Source organism: Lycium barbarum, chromosome 5, assembly GCF_019175385.1.
Source record: "Lycium barbarum isolate Lr01 chromosome 5, ASM1917538v2, whole genome shotgun sequence".
NCBI classification, from domain to species: domain Eukaryota; kingdom Viridiplantae; phylum Streptophyta; class Magnoliopsida; order Solanales; family Solanaceae; genus Lycium; species Lycium barbarum.
In genome coordinates this window covers 6,602,257-6,617,745 of record NC_083341.1, presented here as the reverse complement: position 1 = coordinate 6,617,745, position 15,489 = coordinate 6,602,257, and positions in this window count along the sequence as shown.

Below are 15,489 nucleotides of genomic sequence, written 5' to 3'. Positions count from 1 at the left end.
ATAGGAAAATAATACCGACCAGTTCTCTGAAAAAATCCATATACTCTTACCTTGAGAAATTTTCATCGTTGTCTCATCTTTGCTTTGTTATTGGTCTACCCAAAGAACAAAGAAAGGAAGGAAAAGCAAATAGTTCTGAACGATTCTACATGAAAAATCAACGTGAGAAAAAGATGCCATCTCCATTAAATCATTCTACTTCGGCAAAATTACTCTACACCTATTATAACATGGTGAAAATTTACCCAGTATTTAAGTACTAAAAATTAACATGAAAATATGTATAACTTAATTAATCATGTTTAGTGACAAATATGTGTATGAAAGATACATATCTTGGATTTATCGTTTAATTGGAATAACTGAATAAGTGCAACGTGCGAGTAACTTGTGACCATTATAACATTTTGATTACGGAAAAAGGTCAAGAATGTTCCTAAGTATTGGAATGAGTTAAATTTGCCTGCCTTTTACTTATTAGATCTAAATTGCCCTTAGCGTTAATTTCCAGGTTAAAAATGTCTCTCCCTCCACCAATTGGACCTAATTGTTAATTACAGCTAAAAATGTGCCTCTTTTTTTTTTTTTTTTTTTTTTTTTTTTTTTTTTTTTTTAAAGAATTAAGAGATGACATATGTAGAATTTTGTTAAAATGAGATGACACGGTTGACCTTTGCAGCTTGTTTTAGAATTTCTTTGGCATATCTCTATTTTATTATGGGCAACTTTAACACTAGCAGGTTTTCTGAATGTGTCTAAACACAACAGTTCGTGTATATATAAACTTAAAAAAAAAAAAAAAAAAAATAGAGCACCAAGCCTACCAACGACAAAAAGAGCAACATTGAAATGGAACACTATGAATGAATGAATATAAAAATGGACACCATAAGTAGGGTTGTTCACAGTTTTGGTTAAAACCAAAACCAAACAAAAAATTTAACCAAATCGAATAAAATAACCGACATTTGATTTAGTTTGGTTTGGTTTGGTTTTAAATTTGAAAAACCGATAATATTTGGTTTGGTTATGGTTATAGTAAAAAATAACCGAACCAAACCAATAATTATATACATAAAATTTATAATTATTTATATGTATAATATTAGCTTTTCATAAATAATTAAAGATATTTTATATCTTTTAATTATTAATTTAATTTTGGTCTACTTATTTTTAAGGCCCATGTCTTAAAAGAATATGTCCAACAATCCAAGCCCAACTCTAATAAGTCGTAAGCATAAGGGTTGTTTGTATTTTGAAACCTTTGTTTGACTTGTTCTTTTGAATCTAAATTGCGTTGCAAGTTTGGTCCACCTGATTTGCCAACAGCGTGTCTTTCCCTCAATATGCAGCAAAGTTCACCCTTGTAGGCTATGAGGAAAAAAGAGTTTCATAAGAAATTTGAAGAATGTAGAGAGAGAATATTTGAATTGTCACGGCTAGTCACAAACCGAAAAACCGAACCAAACCGACAATAACCAAACCGGTGGTTATTATTTTACTTGGTTTGGTTATGGTTTTAGATATTTAAAAACTGACTAAATTGGTTTGGTTATGGTTTTAACCAATAACCGACCCAAACCGAACCATGAACACCCCTAACCATAAGTACTGATCCCATACGTGGCTAATAAAATACCTCCATATAATATAGTAATACCCAAAAAAACTAACAAACAAAGTATCTGGATTCTTTCCCGTCTTGGTTCATTTCTCTGATCCAATACAAATAAATTTCCTCCATTTTCTCTGACTCTTCCATCACTACATAAACTTTCAATTCATAACAAGAAATTAAAACCCCATTTTCTTCATATAATTTGTACATTCATAATTCTAACTATAGCTGCCCCAAAAAGGTAGAGGAAATCTATATATTATATATATAAAAGCAGGACATCAGCCCGGTAACGTCGGCAAACCTAAATATGCTCTTTCATATTCTTAGTTTTTGAAGTTCTCATTCATGGCTGATTGGTGTTTCATATTTTAATGTGTTCTAAACTATCAGATTTCTGACTTAATTTAAGTTAATTGTATCCAACAAATTTGCGTGTTTTGTTGCTCGGCCGGTGAGATTTAATTAATCTTGACTGTGATCAGTAAAGAAAAGGTTGATAAATGCGGGCATTGCCCTTCAAGAATTTTCTCCTGCCCTTAATCAAAAGTCTTTATAGGGAACTTCGACTGAAGGGACATCTTAACACAAAAACGTATTAAACTAAGAAACCTAAGGAAAGCTTATTTCTTTATCAATTACCAGGTCAGATACCCAATTCGGCTTCATTGTCTTACTATTACTGATCTTCTTAATTTACTTCAATTGGTCTATTTTCAATTTTAATTAATGTGAATATACAGAGAATATTAGTTTTTGTTCCAGATATTTTCAAGAGATGTTTTCCAATTTGAGGTTTGCAATTTTGCATTCTTGGATTTGGTGAAGAAAATTATCATTTGAGTACAACTTTATTGGGTTAAATTGATTCAAATTCGAGGAATTTGCTGAAAGAACAATTTTCCTTGATTCGAGAAATCTTCAATGAATATCCTTACATTGCTATGGATATGGAGTTGTTAACTCCTTCTGACTAATCATACTCTACTTTCACGTCCCTACAAGTCTAATCATCCCTTCTAACTTCCCTATTTTCAAAGGAAGAAAAAAAAGGTCTTAAGCTCTCTATTGAGAGCTGTTCATTCTCCAACTCTAAAGTTCAGTCATGTCGTATTTTTTGTGTGGTAGGATGTTGTCAAGTTGTTGTTTCATTTCTTGTATTGATGTTACCGATTTAGTTCACATTCTTATTTTTTTTTTTAACCAAGATGGATCTACGTGATAAGCTTGCAGTTGAAAAGCTTTTTTAATCTAACAAGTATGCTCTGCCTGTTTGTTGCAAGGCTAATGCTACCCAAATGCCGAATTATCGTCTACAATCTTCCTCTGTTTTGATTAGTCATCCGTTGTTACTCTATCCCATGTTGTCTATATATAAAGCAGCAAGCTGAATACTCGATAAACATTGTCATGCATTATATACTATTGACCAAAAAATATGCTCTGGCTAGCATTTCCTATGAATTATGTAGTTTATTGTCAGTTCTGGTGGCATTTTCTGCCAAGCAAAATTGGAAGTAGTTGTCAAGTGTTTCACAATTTTGTGGATAGTGTAACAAAATATCCATAAAACATGAGGAGCACCGTATCATTCTCTTTTTTGTTAGATTGTCAGTGTTTGAGCAGTTTATTGGTATTCGTTGTTCATAAGTCTTCAAATCTCTTGGTTGACGATTTTAACAAGGGTAAATTAGACTGCTTTTATTACCGATGTGGCATGCCTCATTGATTAGAACAACTATTTATCTATATTGTCGGATTTTTGCTATTTTCCTCTTCTTTCTATTAAAAGAAATAGCCAGAGAAAAAAGTAAAATACACTCTTTCGCTTCGACTCTAAGTGTTGCTTCTTAAATTCTCCATTAACTGCCGGCATAAAGGAGCCGTCCTTCTCATAACGTGCCTTCCTCAACAGAAAGAAGGCAAAATAATCAACCGGACTTTTCTTCTTCTGATACAAAAAAAAAAAAAAAAAAAAAAAAAGGCCTGTAGTCCTTATCTTTCTCTCCCTCTCCTTTTTCCTTTTCCGTTTTAGTACATCTAAAAGTCTTCTCTGGTCCCATGGGCATTATGTTTGCATATTTGATTCGATGGATTCTGTGGTAACATGGGCTTTCTCCGTAAAGCTTTGCTTCTGGGGCTTGCTTTATTTTGTAGTTCATTATTTTGCTAATTGTTGGTAATTTTATTCTCTATATTTTACCTTTATGATTGCAACTTTGTTGTTCAAATTTGTCTAATTGATTTGTTTGATCCAATCACTTATTGGCTAATTCTTCTGCTTTAATTGATCTGTTTAATCGAATCACTTATTGGCTAATTAGAAAGGTAGCGTGTAGGTACAATATTCTTCTACTTCTTTGTTTTTATGATTGTCTAGTGTGGGAAAAATTGAAGTTCCTATTTTAAAAGTAGATGTATTATAAGCATGCTCCAACCTTCCACTGCCTCCTGAGGTTGTGTCCAGCTTAGTCCAAGAAGTGAAAGAAACATATGCCACATATCTGTTGCCACAGGACGATGCAAAAAAAGGATGGTTTACTTATCTGCTGCCAGTTAAAATACGCTAAGATAACAAATAAAGAGCAACTGGAATAGTGTTCTTGTAAGTTTTTCTCTGTTTAATATTAGAGTCACCTCCCATTGTGGGTGGCCGATGGTAGTTTATCATCATTTAGGCATAGTCATAAAATTTCCTCAGTACTTTTTCCTTGAAATTGTATTTAATGCTGGCTTTTCTTTGCTGCAGCTTCTCTGGTAGCCAGCAGATTTTATAGCTCAAATAGGATTCATGTTTCCATCTCTGTTGGCACATGATGTACATGCTTCACTATTAAGTTTTGGCTCAATTGATTGGAACTCCTGATTTTCAAGTTGTTAATGACTTCTTCTATGGTGGAAAACCTGTTTTTAATGAGGGGAAAAAATGAAATTCGAACTTTTGAAGTAGATGTATCACAAGTATGTATCAACAACCTGCCGTGAGTTCATTCGAGCTTGCTATATATACTGTATTAATATCTTTTTTCATAAACTCATTCTGAGAATTTTAAGGATGTTTTATTCTAATTATTAGTACGAATCATATGGACTTGATTACTTATAATGGTCACTCAATTTGCCGCAACACATTACTTCAGATTAGATTTGTGTCAATTCTTCCATTTGTTGACACCCAATTTTGTCCCTCCTTTATTTAATTTTATTCACTCGGGCTTCTAATTTACTGACGAGCTAAATACTTTATTTTCACTACTATTATTTGCGCTACTTCTATTTTCAACATTACGAGCATTACTTTATCATAAATTTTAAATGTTCGTCATCATTTCATTTTTTCCGGTTCGGAATCGTTAAATTAATTACAAGACAACACTTTGTAAAATCTTTATTTTTCTACATATTAATTATTAATTGTCTTTATATAGTATATGTTGTACTAGTTATTAAATTAGAAGCTCAAAAAATGATTAATATAGAGGAGGAATTTCAGCCAAATAAACAATCCACATTTTAATACTCAACCCACATTGTATCATCCCACATTTAATTCAAACGACCAGCCCATTACCCCTAAATTTTCAGACCAATTGAGCCCACTATCATTCCAATTCGTCCAGCCCACATTTCACTAAACTGACCCAGCCCATTTTCGTTTTCTTCATCACCACCAAAACATACCCTAAATCTGTGAGGACCCACAGCTGGGCGCTAACCATACTGTGAACCCTTGTGCCAGCTGGGGCTCAATTGGTGAAAGTCGTCTCCTTTGGGAGAACAAAAGGCCTGAGGTCACGGGTTCGAAGTGCTGCAGCGCGTAGCGAACTATGTGTGATTTCACTGCTACAATACCTGAGTATGTCATGTCATGCAGATCATGTTCATGGTGTCCAGTATGGTTAGCGCCCAGCTGGCACAAGGGTTCACAGTATGGTTAGCGCCCAGCTGTGGGTCCTCACAAAAAAGGCGACTTGTGTTTGAGGATCCGCAGGTGTAACCCATGCATGCTGCGGGTTGCCCTCCATGACTTGCTCATGTACACTGCATTATTGTGGCAGTGAAATCACACCAGTTCGCTGCGCCCTGCAGAGCTTCGAACCCGTGACCTCAGGCCCTTTGTCCTCCCGAAGGAAGCGCCTCTTACCAGTTGAGCTACATTTGTCACGCCCCGAACCATGGCCTGGACGTAACACGGCACTCGGTGCCTGACTACATGTGACCGAGCGAACCACATGGCTTGCTGAATCATCATGATGCATAACATAAGCGGAATATAACGTGAATGCATGATGAGCCTTTGTAAAACGTAATAATTCATAATACTTAATAAAGTACTTGTTTAAAACATGAGTGAGCAAAATGACTATACGACTCCAAATGTCTGCCATAACATAACTGACTGGTCTAGTCTATGAAACCTCTATCATGAGTCTGACTGGAAAACATAATTACTGGGACAAGGCCCCCAACATACCTTTACATGCAAAACTAAACAGAGAAATACAATGTTTAAACCCCGAATGAGATGGGGCTCACCGATAAGCTGGTACGAGTAAATCCTAATGATCAGAAGCGTCGTCCTGTAACTCCGTACCTGCATCGTGAAATACAGGCCCCCGGGCAATAAAAGGGGACGTCAGCACATTGAATGTACTGGTATGTAAAGCAATCGGAAGAAACAACATGAGACATGGAATAACATGATAAGAACTGAAACTGAAAACTTGGACATGAACATGAGCATGAGCATGAGTACATATACATATACATAACATGAGTAAAACATGATAAGTAGGGAGAGCATTTCATAAACCAACAATATGATATCACCACGTGGATACGTGGAGTCTGGTACCTCGCCGGACCAGCAGAGCCCCTATACCTTGCCAGGGTATAAGGTAATAACGTACCTGATGGAACCATTCAGTGTGAAATTAAGGTATCGTCCTAACTGGGCGGAGCGATCCTTGTCTTATGGTGGCTACATAGTTTTAGGCTATCTGAGCCTTCTCGGTAATTTGTGCAACTCCCAAAAACATGAACATAATATAGTTGGCTAAGAAGCCCCTGACTTTCGTGAATTTACTTGTACTTGTCTTGGAATCATGATTTCACGAAATAACTTGTAAACGTGGTTTCATGAAATAGCTTGTAAACATGTTCTTGATTTAGGAGTAATATAATAGTTCATAATCATATATTTGTAGTTGACTTGAAAACATGTTTATAACTTGTAAAATAACTCATGCAGTTTCATATGAACATAATGAGAACACATGAGGGAGAATTCATGATTCATGGATTAAGCTAGGATTCCTAATGTCTGTAATGGAAAGTTAGGAACACAATGACGAACATATATACGGAATTCATGTACATACATACATAATTACGGGCTACCAATACGTTGGGTTTAATGCCCTAGGATTTGAACTTCATAGTTTTTACGAAACGGATCATGGGGAAGAACGTAGAGGTTCCCACATGTGGATGGAAGTTCTACATACCTTAACTTCCCGCTTTTGGGCGTATCACAATGTCCTTCAATCCCTTCAACTTCAATCTATAGTAATACAAGTCATAGGGATTCTATATTAGCAACAATATCCATGTTTTGTTCATCTAAGCATTTTATCAAACACTTAGTGGGCATGAAGCTCTATAACCCTCATAAATGGTGTTTTCTTCACCAAATCCCCATTCTTTTACTTCTAGCTAATACTACAATCTCAATTAGATGTAATTAACATCATTCTTCATCATCCATATGAATACAACAATCTCATTTCAACAATCCAACAATTCTAGCATAGTTCATATAATTCTCTTCCACAAACCCAATTATGATTCTCCTAAGAATTCATCAATTCACAACTATAAATGATTAGGGAGTAGAAACATTACCTTTTTGGGTAGTCACCACGAAATCAACACCCCCAAGTCTGATTTTTAGCTTAAAATGACGGCAACAACTTGTACTACACTTTATCCTTCACGAGCTTCGGGATTTGGGGCCTTAAACTTGGTTGATTTTCTACTTTCTCGCTCTATATCTCCTCTCTCTCACTTCCTCTCTCTAAAAATCTGAAATTTGAGGGAATGGAGGCTGCTAGGGTTTTCATTTCCCTTAAATACTAAGTGGGAAATGGGTTGACCCAACTTGAAAACGGGTTGGGACCTATCTGTCTTAAAACGTCCATATCTCCCTATCCCGACGTCACCTGTGAACCCATAACCTATGGTTGGAAAGGTATTTCAATTATCTACAACTTTCATTCTTTGAGGTTTCCCAAATTCTAAACTTACGATAGGGTTATGGCCTCCCGAAGTCAGGTGACCCGAAACGTACATACGGACCAAGATACGGTCACTGTTACGGTCCCGTAACACAAGGGACGGACCGTAACTTGGTGAAAATTTCCAGTGAGGTTCTGGAAATTTTCGATGCGTTACGGTCCACTGTTACGGCCCGTAACACGTGTTACGGTCCGTAACGTCACGTTACGCTGGCAGAATTTCCAGCGAACAGTCTTCAGTAAAATAGGCATAACTCTTTGCACGGATGTCCGTTTGACCCCCATAATATACCGTTGGAAAGCTATTTCAAAGGGCTACAACTTTTCTCAAGGAATTTTTCCCAAATTCCAAATTAATAATGGGGCTATGGTCGTTGGAAGTAAGACCTTCTATAAACTCACTTGCAAACATGCCCCGTAGAGTGGTTTTCAACTTTGCTTTGCCCAAAGACTCTTCTCATGTATTGATTGGGTTTCAAACATCATTTATACACTACTCAAATTGGGTTTATTTTACCCCCATCTTATGATACAAATCTTAGCCCGAAGCTACGAGGTGTTACAAAATCCCTAACCCTCTCATTCCTTTTTCTCCTCTTCTTTCTCCTTCATCTCGCAGCCGCCTCCCTCTTCTCCCCATCTTTATCTCTCTCCTCACGTTCTCCCCACACCTGTTCCACTTACCCCTGTCCCCCACGCTTCTGTCGCCTCTGTTCCCGCTCCTCTCTCTCTCTCATACGCTCCTATCTTTACTTTAATACAAACAAAACCCTATAAATGGAGCGGAAGTTGAATCGTTTAGGGGAGGGGATTTTGGAGCAATAAAGCCGAATCAACTTTAGACAAACAAGATCGAAAAACCCCAAAAACATCCCCCTACAAGACCATAAGCTCACACCCTGAAGGACGACACGGATTGCTGATACATGAGCATTTTCTATCAAAGTCTTGAGTTTCCTTCCTTTTTTGAATCTGATCTTGAACCTTTTAAATCAGAAAATACCCTTTTTGTGTTGAATTCTTGACGGTTCGATTAACTTTCGTCGTTGCTCGGCAAAAGATTTAACTACGACAGAGGTTCTTTAATTTTTGACTCGAGTTGCGAATCTGTCAACACGAGAGTAGATTTGACGCCGTCGACTCCCCATTTCACTGCACCAACAAAAGGTCAGTGCGTTCTCTTTTAGTTCGAATCTAAGTTCCTGATGTGTTCATGATCCATTACGTGCTTTAGGTTGTTGGATTTTCTTCGGATTTTTATGTGTTAAGCATCGTGGAATTTTGAATGTCTCTTTTCTGATTATTGATGGTGTTTAAAATATAATATATGAAATCGCATCTAGTAGCCTAATTTATGCGGTCGACGTTATTTGGGTTATAATATCAATCCAGTGTCTTTGGTTAAAATACGATTAGGCTAAATGTTGATATGGAAGACATTGATTAAAACACTTTTTTTTAATGATGTGATCAAACAGTACCTTGTTTATTAGTGTAAGTGTTGTTTGAACAAACTCATATCGTCAAACTGTTGAGTTAAAGAATGCGTGCTCCGAGAATTTCCGCTATCCGCAGAAATATGTGATTTATGTGTTTAGGTAGTTTGAGTCCTGTCTCTTTATTCGAACATGAATGATCGTATGCCTAATTTTAAAATGAAGGATTGGTTTGATTCGATCTATTTAACGCGTGTCTGTTTGGAACTGTGTATGCTCATTAAAGAGAATATGAATGTTGCTTTACTCTTTTAAGTCGAAACCACAACTTTTTGTTTGTTCAATGGGAAAGTTGTGTCAAGAACATATTATTTTGTCTGTGCTAGAACAAATAAAGAAATATGTCAAACGTTTTAGCTTAGTTAGTTTGTTTGGGGAAAGGATCAATCTATGCCCTGTTGAGTTTTTTTTTTTTTTCCAAAGCTGCAAGATTGTATTTGTCTTAAAAATGGTTCTGTTCTTGTTATGTGGGATTAGATAGGAGTTGGTTTGTTCACTGTTTAGTGTAGGAACTGATTTAGGAAACAAAGTCGCAGCCTTGTTATGTGGGATCAGCTACTGGTTGTTTCCATGTGGTAAAAAATATATCATCCACTAACTTGGCTGTTGGTTGCACAACAACAATTCTGGTATCAGTTCATGCACAACTTTATATACTTTATGTGATATTCTACTCTTCCTTCATTCATCTATCGCATGCCGTTATCCCTTTTCTAATGTCTTTTCTTTTGTTTCATGATTTGCCGGAGCCGTGAGGAGTTTCGTTGAGACTCGATGATGCCGCCAGGCCCAAACTTGCATCCATTTTCCCCGTCTGTCTCATTTCGTCGAAATACCTCCGAACCAAAGCAACCAGAGGAAGGAAAAGATAGTTGCAACATTTTTTTCGTTTTGATCTTACTGGCCTGGATTTTTTTTTTTTATGATTTCACTCCCTCTGCTTATGTCTGCTTGCTTGATATGTTTAGATATAACAGCCTAAAACGATTTGGAACCTAACTGGTTAGATGATAAGGGGAAGTCGACAATTAACGTTCTTTGTTTAGAGTTCAAAATATCTAATAATATTTTCAACGTTCCGAGAATTCAGGTGTTTATTTGCACAACGAAGAGGTGATTTGATAACATTATTTTGCACAAAGATGACGTGATTTACATAAACAGTGGTTAGGTTTATAGGGAGAATAGCTTCCGTGGTCTAAAAGATCTCCTTTCTAAATGTGTTAGTGTGCATGCTATTATATCTTGGAAGCTGATTTTAGTCGCCTCTAATAAGTGAGAATATGTTCACCGAGACCTGTCCTGTGTATTCTAATAGAAATTTATCATTTGACCATGACTCAGTTCAGCAGCATATATATATTTAACTTCTCAAAATTCACAGTTTCTAAAGAAAGCTATACCAAAATCCATTAACTCCCTAATCTTAGTTTCTTTTTTTAGTTGAATTGCTTATAACATTCACCATATTTAAGACAATTGTTTTTTTTTCTTTTCAAACAACGTGGAATATATCATTTGGTTTAAAGAATCATAATTTATGCTTACTATTTTAGAAGTTTTAAAACGTCACAAATTTTACACTAATGTTAGCTTATTCTACGAAATAAAAGGCAAACTAGTTTCAACGGATAACTTTTCCATTTTAGTTCCTTTCCAACACTTGAAATACATATTTGTTTGAAACAACCTTTTAAAACTTTTATTAAATAACTCTTTTAAATTTGCTAGTCATTTTCTCCAAATACATATAAACATTATATGTCCCGCTTCTTTTAGTTTATTTTTTAACTAAACTCTTTTATACAAATAATTATTTTCTACAAGTCTTACTTTAAATAGCATCCTATCTCTATCTATAACTTTAGCAGTATTTAAAAGATATTTTCTTAAACATTTAAATATTACATCTACATTTTTAGCCTTAATTAAATAGCATAAGTCCGGTCGGTTAACCATTGTTAATGGGTCTTAAAGGATGTCTAATACCTTCCCTTTAGACTAATTGAACCCTTACCTAGAATCTTAAGTTTCGCAGACCTTAAACAGAGCTAACTCTAGAAAATAACTTTAATGAACTTTAGGTGTCCTAATTCACCATAAATAATTAGGTGGCGACTCCTTAAAACAAACAAAAATAGGAATCACCAATATGTCGTACTTCTAATTTAACCCGGTTAAAATGGGGCATGACAGCTTGGCGACTCTGCTGGGGAATCAACCTAGGTTCTAACCATAACAAACTTAGATTTAATTAGGCTTTGTTTGCTAACTTAGTTACTTTATTTACTTAAACTATTTTCACATGTTATAAACTACTTACATGCTATTAATTGTTTGTTTGATATAAACTGTTTAAATGTTACTGCTTTGATAAACTGTCATTCCGTTCATACTTTCTCCACTCCTGGAAAATTCACACAAATTCAGACACTTAAAACGGCTTCGCGGTTCGCGCCCGTGCACTACTAAATTACCCCTTTAGTTGGATTGATCTTGTGGATTTAGTCGATCGGCGGTGCAGTCGACGGCCACGGACATTCCACTCCCAAGTTGTCCGCTTGGGGGAACCTTGTGTCATAGGAAGCCAACTCTTAGTCAGCCTAAGATAGAGCTAAACCAACACCTTTATTAGGAGCATACATGTCATGACCTAGGAGGCTTAATACCCTTGGTGTATTAAGCCCATTAGATGACTTTACCCAAACGTCCAAGCGGGTTCACGACCCCGAGTGACACCAATCATACTTTATGTGCATGTTTGAAGGATAATTGTGCCTAAATATTGACTATTTTCTCTAATTAATTAAACTTTAGGAGGGAGGGCATGACTAATATTTCTATGACAGGTATGGATTTGCATTGGAGTACAACAAATGACGAAGATCAAGGACATCATAAATGGAGCTAGAAGTTAGACATAGGAAACTGTATTTACTTTACTTAGATTAGGAAACACTCCATGTTGTATTCATTTGACATGTAATAAATATTACATTACTTTTGTACTTTATTTTTGGGAAATAGAATTTGTCTAATTAATCAAAAGCAATGGGATGACGTATTATGGCACACTTTACCCTTCAAACAAACGTTAGGCCTACCTCGGGCACAAAGAGGTCACCTGCATATTAGGACACGTTATTATTTGATATACTCGTTTACATTTGTTTGAATTTATTTGATGAATTATTTGCTACATGACTTACTTGACTTTACGTGATCACGACTTTACCTAGATATGTTAATGAGACTGACATCGTTTGCACTTTATGTTTCTTTTATTCCCAAAAGTTGATTCGTGTTGACACTCGAGCTGGCTGACCATCCTTACCTCACAAGGTCAAAGACATCATCATTACCGCGACGTAGTTGGGCTATTCAAGGAAAAGAAATTATTATGTCTGATCCAACCGCATCTATTTCAACTGGTTTGGAAAACATCGTGATCTCTAGTGATCCCTCTGAGACTTCCGAACACAGAACTACTATTCCACATGATGAACATATTGCCCGCCTGACTCAAGAAATTGAGAATCTACGTGGAGAACTAAATCGGGTTAGGGACTTGACCAATTTATCCATCACCCTCCAAAATTCACCTCCTGAACCTAGAAATACTACACCAGACCCACCTCGTTTCCCATCACTCGAATCCCCAGTTCCTGAGCATTTTCCTCCCCAAAACAATGCACCTACTAACAACAACTTACCTCCGATCACCCTCGCATATCCATCAAATACATCATCCGCCTATACTCCCCCACAAAGTCAACCACCCACTTACACTAGCTATACTCCTCCACAAAATCAACCACCCACCTACACTACCTATGCTACTCATAATCCACCACCCGTCAACCCACCAAGTCAATCGCTAGTTCACACTCCCTATGTTCCTTTATCCACCAACACTAATCCACTACCCACAACCACTCCTTTAAACCCACCAAATCAACCACCCACAAACACCACTTATAACACGTCACCTCTTGTCCAAAACACCCCCACCGTCCAAACTTATCCAACCCAGCATATACAAGGGGGACATTTTGTCACTCCTAATGCATAATATGTTCCTCCGGTATATGCCGCAGACACGCAAGCCTTTACCAACCCAGTAACAGTCAGGTTCCAACCCGAGGTGGATCAATACGAGGAAATGGAAAAGGATGCAAAAGGAGGGGCAGACAACATGTTGCTAAAAGAGATCCACAGTCTTAAAGAAGCGATGAGAAACCTTCAAGTTGCTAGGGAAACTAAGAGTGTAGAATACGAGGATCTCTGTGTTCAGCCTGACGTCGATTTGCCTGTAGGCTACAAGCCGCCGAAATTTGATACATTTAATGGGACAGGCGACCCTCACACACACACTTAAGGGCCTATTGTGACAAACTAGTTGGAGTAGGTAGAGACCAGAACATAAGGATGAAGCTCTTCATAAGAAGCTTATCTGGCGAAGCGCTTACTTGGTATACACAACAGGACGCCCGTAAATGGCGTGGTTGGAGTGACATGGCGCAAGACTTTATGGACAGATTCAGTTTTAACACCGATATCACGCCAGATAGAGCCTACATGACTAAGTTAACCAAGAAGCCAACTGAGACCTTCCGCGAGTATGCGTTACGTTGGAGGTCAGAAGCGGCCAAGGTTCAACCTCCGATGAATGATAGAGAAATGACTGCTACCTTCATTGAATGCCAAGCTGGCATATTTTATGAGAAAATGATAGGTATGATGGGACAAAAATTCACAGAAGTTGTCAGAATGGGAGAAGCCTTAGAAGAAGGAATCAAATCAGGAAAAATTCAGGATCTTATTGCTTTACAAGCAATAAACAAAGCTATTCAATCTGGTTCTATCAACGGGGTTAAAAAGAAGAAGGAAGATGTTGTTGCAGTCATGAACGTCCAAGGGCATAAGCCGAGCCAAGCCACTACATACTTTAACCACCCACAACAAACTTTCTACCCTTACCACTACCCGGAACCCTACCAAGCTCCACTATCTCCTTACCCTGTCTACAACGCCCAAGCAAACAACTACCAACCCCGAGCACCTCCACATCAAAACCCACGTCTGTATCAACACATCCAAGCTCCAACTTACCAAAATCGACCACATGCTGCACCTAGAGCTCGTCCAAACCATAACACCAAAAACACTCGTAATTACACTCAACTCGCTGAACCATTGGCTCAGTTGTTCGAAAGAATGAAAGCAGCAGGCATAATACAACCGATTGATGGAAAAATTCCCGAGCCTATCCCGAAATGGTTTGATGGTTCCAAACGTTGTGCATACCACTCTGGAGTTGTTGGGCACGCCACTAAAGATTGCTATGGGCTTAAAAACAAAATTGAAGCCCTGCTTAAGGAAGGAGTAATCCAGCTCGCTGAAGCTAAGCCCAATGTGGTCAACAATCCTTTGCCTGCTCACGGAGATGCCAAGATTTGAAGGAGTCCATTGCGGAAAGGGACATGTCATCAACTTTTGTCGTTCCCGTGAACAATCCAAAGACAAACACACATGAAGATTACTGCTACAACTACTCACAACATCGAGACAACTACTACACGAGGTGCCGAACCAGGGGAGACTCTGAAGAATTGGACTTGTACTCCGTCCCCGATTCGCCGGGAGTCTTGGTAACATGAACATGTAGTGAACTTGTTTTCTTTTATTGATGCTTGAACCGTACCCAAAATTTTGTTTGTTTTGCTTCATCTTGTGGAAGCTTGAATTGCAAAAACTATGAATGCATTTCTGATTTTCCTTAATCATCTATTTTCTACTTTATCTATCAAAACTGTCAACTCTACGATTGTGACATGAAATGTACGAATAGACAACATACATCCCGAGAGAGTAACAAAGAAACTAGAGGACAAGACAATATTCCACTCGAAAATAATTGAAATAGCCGATAGGTGATGACATAAGCCTGAAAGCTAACAATCCAAGAAGACATCAAAGGACGACATTAGGTAAGACAACCTAGTTTGCAACCTCTCCTTTAACAACCAGGTACGAACTACGCTTGACCTGATTCCTGTGGCAGGATACGTAGGCA